General features: G+C 46.0%; 1 protein-coding gene across 3 annotated transcripts in view; it reads left to right on the top strand.

Moving 5' to 3' along the window:
* The window catches only part of LOC137622456 (N-acetylglucosamine-1-phosphotransferase subunit gamma-like), a 94809-nt gene that overhangs the window by 49720 nt on the left and 39089 nt on the right, over positions 1–6000 (top strand). The gene's annotated exons all lie outside the window — the stretch shown is intronic.

Genomic DNA, 6000 nt, shown 5'->3' with positions numbered 1-6000 from the left:
TGAGAGTAGGCGGTCCTAACTTGGAAACCGAAGTTAATCAACGTTGAGCCCTTTATATCGTAAATAGCTTTTAAAGAGCTAAGGATTTAAAACTTTTTAAATGTAATATTTTATGAAAGAATTTCTTTGATAGTCTTCGTACTGTTTTCAAAGATGAACTAACGTTTAGTTTATTTATGCTACGCAGTTGTTGACGTTCAGGACGTTCAACATGCGCTCTATCGTTACGATAGAGAGAGAGTGTATCACGGTTTCACTTTGCAGTAAGAGTAAATCGATTCTGACGTTTTGTTCATTCTTTCTTAGCTTAAATGTTTTAAATTCTATTTTAAAGGAACTTTTTATTTGAAAAACCTTTCAGTTTTTTCCTTTAGTCAAATAACATGTTTTTTTTTGACGAAATATAATTGGGCTCTTCTCTTAGGTGCGAAATCAAGAGAGAAAGAGAGAGAGAGATAGAGACGGAGGGAGAGAGAGGAGAGAAAACGTTCCGTTCAAGCGGGTAACGTTGTTCTCGAGTTACTCTCGTCCCTAGTCTCTGTACGGGGAGGAAGGATAAAACGTTTTTAGTTTTTTATTCTCGTCCCCAGGCTATGTGCGGTGAGAGATTGAAAACGTAGTTTATATGAACTAGTGTTTAGTCTCTTTCCCAGCCACTGAATTTTTTATCTTAAAATATGTTTTCTGTTTTTTGCTGGTATTAATGAGCTTGCATTATACGACTGATTTCGCAATTACTACCTTTTAATGAAGGGTAGAATTGCGTGTTTCAGGTAGAAATCAGTAAAAGTTTCGACTTCAGTGAAATAAGTGCAAAACAGAAAATCGAAGTGATAAAGTGATATGCGCAAAGTGTTACAGTGTTGCGTCCGAGGGTTCGTCTGTTCGTGCCTGTCGTTCACCTAGTCCGGGACCTCTTGCAAGCTCCCAAGCCCAGGGGAGAAGTAATGTCGAACGACTTATGGGTTCGAGAGGCCTTGATCAACGAACAGACGTTTCCCTCTATGGTATCGGGTGTATCTTACCAAGATCTCCCCTACCATAAGACGAGAGAGACGATTTTTCTCCTCGTCATCCGAAGGCTTTTCGCATAAGAAACCTGTCACAAGGTTTCGAAGCCCTTAAGCGAAAGTCAGTCCTTTCAGGACAGGTCCAGCGTCCTGGCTACAGCCATTAGGACAGCTCTGACCCTATGCAGTCATCGGATAACTGCTCGCCGCCTAACAAAAGCGTAACACAGACTCCGAGAGTCTTTTTTGGTTGGCAAAGTGTTGCGGTCACAGACGTTACCCTCGTCTCTTACCACAACCATTTCCGTTGATCCTTAATGGGTTGTACGGCAAGACGTGCAGAATATGCTTGCCTCCCTTATGGAAGACTATTCTGCCGATTAGTCCGTTGAGTCTAGCCGTTTATCTCATCGATATCCTGGCTTTCAGCCAACCTAACGTTCCTTTGTGCTTCCTGTTGACGTTGGCGTAGCTAAGTCACGTCAGTCAGGTTGTTTAAAACCACACTCGATGCGGTCTCGTGTGGATTTTCAGCCGCATTTGGACGTTAGGCCACTTGCTGATGCTCCTGTTGACGTTCAAGACGTTCGCTAACAATCGGAGTTGACTTGTTTTGACGCTGTGCGTCAACCTCCGCATTCTAGAGTTGTTTTGACTGCTCAGTCTAGGCAGTCAAAGCAGTCTCGAGTGGACGCTGTGCGTCCTCATGCACCTGTTGTGGTTGACAGTTCAGTTGTTGACAGTTCACAGACTGTCAAGCAGTTACATGACGTTGCGTCCTGGTCCGCTACTAATGCACCAGTGAGTGTGGACTCTGCTTGTAAAGCATTGCCACCACGGTAGGTCTCTCCCTTGCTTGAGACTCAGCTTTTATCGGACAAGGTTCCTGTAGATGAGGAAGTTGCTGTTCCCCCTCCTACTGATATTACCTTGAGGACTCTGTCAGATGGAGAGGAGCCTAAAGCTGCTTAGCCCTCTATGGACTTTAATTAAATCATGATGATTTTTTTTTAAGGATCTTTGTCCGGATCTTTTTGTAACTGCTGCTCCTCGTTCGCCTAAACGTCAGAGCTTACACTAGGCCTAGCTACTTCGAAGCCGTTGTTTTTAAGCTAGTGCTCTCTCGCTCTCCTAGAGAGCTTTACGTTTGCTAGGCGACTGGTTTATCACCAGGAGGAGTTTGGGGGATACAGCCTTTGCTTTCCCTTCTTTTAAACTGGCTTATAGAGCGAGAGTCTGATATGACACGAGAGAAGTTCTCGGCTTGGGAGTTCATGCCTCTGCCCAGATAGACTTCTCAAATCTCGTAGACTCTCCCTGGCGCCTGGCCAGGAGACGCTCCAAGTTTTTTACAGGTCAACTTCACAGCTGTTTTCGAGCCTTTGAAGTTTTGCTGTACAATTATGTCATGCATAAACAAGGCTTTCAGGGATGGAAAGCGGTACCGCCTCAGTCGCTAACCCCGTCTGTTGCCGCACCTGCTCCCGTAGACCCTAAATGGGCTTTGCTGCAAGCATGCAGTCCAAGCTTGCGTCCTTGATAGAGGACTTTAATGCGGAGAAGGTTGCTGCCGAACCTTCTGGCCAACAACCTTCCAACCGGTCGGTTGTGCGTCCTGTTGACGCTGAGGTAACCTTCTTGCGTCTGCCAGTTGAGGTGGTTCCTCCACCGATGCGACCCAGTGTGGGTTGCCAGCCGCACGTTGACGTTAAGCGACGCTCGGAGGTGGTTGTTGACGTTCAGGACGTTCAACAACCAGCAGAGGTGACTTGTTTTGACGCAGTGCGTCAACCTCAGCAACCCGGTATGGTGTTGACTGCACAACCCAGACGGTCTAGACAGTCTCGGGTGGACGCTGTGCTTCCTCGCGCACCCATGGTTGTTGACAGTTCACAGACTGTGCAGCAGTTCCATGATGTTGCGTCCAGCTCCGTCACGCATGCACCAGTGCGACCGGACTCAGCGAGCCAGACGTTGCCCACTCCGTTGCCGTTTCCTCATCAGCTTTCGGATGAGGAACTATCTGATGAGGACGTTGCTGAACAACAAGACGATCAGCCCCCAGAATAGATCAAGCCCTGCTATCCATCCAGAAGATGCTGAAGAAGGAACGCTGCTCAGTCAGGCTGTGGATGAGTCTGGTAGGGACGCTGTCATCCGTGGAACATTTTGTGTCACTAGGAAGACTACACCTCCGTCCTCTTCAATACCATCTAGCTTTTCACTGGAAAAAGGACAAGACGCTAGAAGCGGTCTCGATCCCGATTTCCGAAAAGATAAAGTCTTGTCTGACTTGGTGGAAGGACAATATCAACCTAAGAGAGGGTCTTCCCCTGGCTGTTCAGACTCCCAACCACGTTCTCTTCTCGGACGCATCGGACGTGGGCTGGGGCGCGACACTAGACGGTCGGGAATGCTCAGGACTGTGGAACTCAAGTCAGAGGAGCATGCATATCAACTGCAAGGAGCTGTTGGCAGTACATCTGGCCTTGAAAAGCTTCAAGTCTCTCCTTCGAGGCAAAGTGGTGGAAGTAAACTCAGACAACACCACGGCCTTGGCGTACATCTCCAAACAAGGAGGTACCCACTCACTGACGTTGTACGAGATCGCAAGGGACCTGCTCATCTGGTCAAAAGGTCAAGACATCTCCCTAGTAACGAGGTTCATCCTAGGCAACTTGAATGTCATAGCAGATTGTCTCAGTCGGAAAGGGCAAGTAATTCCAACAGAATGGACCCTCCACAAGGATGTGTGCAAGAGACTTTGGGCCACTTGGGGCCAACCAACCATAGATCTCTTTGCAACCTCGCTGACCAAGAGGCTTCCAATCTATTGCTCCCCAGTCCCGGACCCAGCAGCAATACATATAGATGCCTTCCTCCTAGATTGGTCACATCTGGATCTCTACGCATTCCCACCGTTCAAGATTGTCAACAAGGTACTGCAGAAGTTCTCCTCTCACGAAGGGACAAGGTTGACGTTAGTTGCTCCCCTCTGGCCCGCGAGAGAATGGTTCACCGAGGTACTTCGATGGCTAGTAGACGTTCCCAGAAGTCTTACTCTAAGGGTGGACCTTCTACGTCAGCCTCACGTAAAGAAGGTACACCAAAGCCTCCTCGCTCTTCGTCTGACTGCCTTCAGACTATCGAAAGACTCTCGAGAGCTAGAGGCTTTTCGAAGGAGGCAGCCAGTGCGAATGCTAGAGCAAGGAGAGCATCCACCATTAGAGTCTACCAATCGAAGTGGGAAGTCTTCCGAGACTGGTGCAAGTCAGTTTCTGTATCCTCGACCAGTACCTCTGTAGCTCAAATAGCTGATTTTCTCTTATACCAGAGAAAAGGACGATACCTTTCAGCTCCCACTATCAAGGGCTACAGAAGCATGTTGGCATCGGTCTTCCGGCATAGAGGCTTAGATCTTTCCAACAATAAAGATCTTCAAGACCTCCTTAAGTCTTTTGAGACCACCAAGGAGCGTCGTTTGGCTACCCCTGGTTGGAATTTAGACGTGGTACTAAGATTCCTCATGTCAGACAGGTTTGAGCCGCTACAATCAGCCTCCCTGAAAGATCTCACTCTAAAGACTCTTTTCCTGGTATGCTTAGCCTTGGCTAAAAGAGTCAGTGAGATTCATGCCTTCAGCAAGAACATCGGATTTTCGTCAGAAAAAGCCACCTGTTCGCTACAACTTGGTTTTCTAGCCAAAAATGTGCTGCCTTCTCGGCCTTGGCCTAAATCTTTCGATTTTCCCAGCTTATCGGAGATTGTAGGCAATGAACTAGAAAGAGTCTTATGCCCTGTGAGAGCTCTTAAGTTCTATTTAAAGCGTACTAAACCTTTACGAGGCCAATCTGAAGCTTTATGGTGTTCAGTTAAGAAACCATCCTTGCCTATGTCAAAGAATGCTTGGTCAGACTTTATCAGATTGTTAATACGAGAAGCTCATTCACATCTGAGTGAGGAAGACCGAACTTTGCTTAAGGTGAAGACGCACGAAGTTAGAGCTGTAACAACTTCCGTGGCCTTTAAGCAAAATATATCTCTGCAAAGTATAATGGACGCAACCTATTGGAGAAGCAAGTCAGTGTTCGCGTCATTTTACTTGAAAGATGTCCAGTCTCTTTACGAGAACTGCTACACACTGGGACCATTCGTAGCAGCGAGTGCAGTAGTGGGTGAGGGCTCAACCACTACAATTCCCTAATTCCTTATCCTTTTAATCTGTCTCTTGAAATGTTGTTTTTTATGGGTTGTCCGGAAGGCTAAGAAGCCTTTCGCATCCTGGTTGATTTGGCGGGTGGTCAAAGTCATTTCTTGAGAGCGCCTAGATTAGGGGTTTGATGAGGTCCTGTTGTATGGGTTGCAACCCTTGATACTTCAGCTCCTAGGGGTCGATCAGCATCCTAAGAGGATCGCGAGGCTCCGTAAGGAAGACGTACTTAAAAGGCAGAGTAATTGTTCAAGTCGACTTCCTTACCAGGTACCTATTTATTTAGTTTTTGTTATTTTGATAACTTCTAAAATGAAATAAAAAACTCTTAGCTCATAAAAGTAAACATATATTACTGGTCTCTACCCACCATCCTGGGTGTGAATCAGCTATATATTCACCGGCTAAGTTAAATATTTAAAAATGATATTTTAATTATAAAATAAATTTTTGAATATACTTACCCGGTGAATATATAAATTAAATGACCCTCCCTTCCTCCCCAATAGAGACGCAGTGGGACGAGGAGAAAATTGAGTCTTTGTTTACATAAGAGCTGGGTATCTGGTCGACAGATGGCGCTGTTGGGCACACCCGCAACCTGTGTAGCGATCGCTGGCGAGTTTTTTCCGTAGAGTTTGTCTGTCGAGCAACAGAGTTGCAGCTATATATTCACCGGGTAAGTATATTCAAAAATTTATTTTATAATTAAAATATCATTTTTATTTTTTCCTCAGGCATGAAAATAAAGTTTTGAATTCATTATGAATTGTTCTATCA

This window comes from Palaemon carinicauda, chromosome 2, assembly GCF_036898095.1.
Source record: "Palaemon carinicauda isolate YSFRI2023 chromosome 2, ASM3689809v2, whole genome shotgun sequence".
Taxonomy (NCBI): Eukaryota; Metazoa; Arthropoda; class Malacostraca; order Decapoda; family Palaemonidae; genus Palaemon; species Palaemon carinicauda.
Note: the sequence above shows the minus strand (reverse complement) of the source record. Positions and strands in the feature narration are given on the sequence as shown.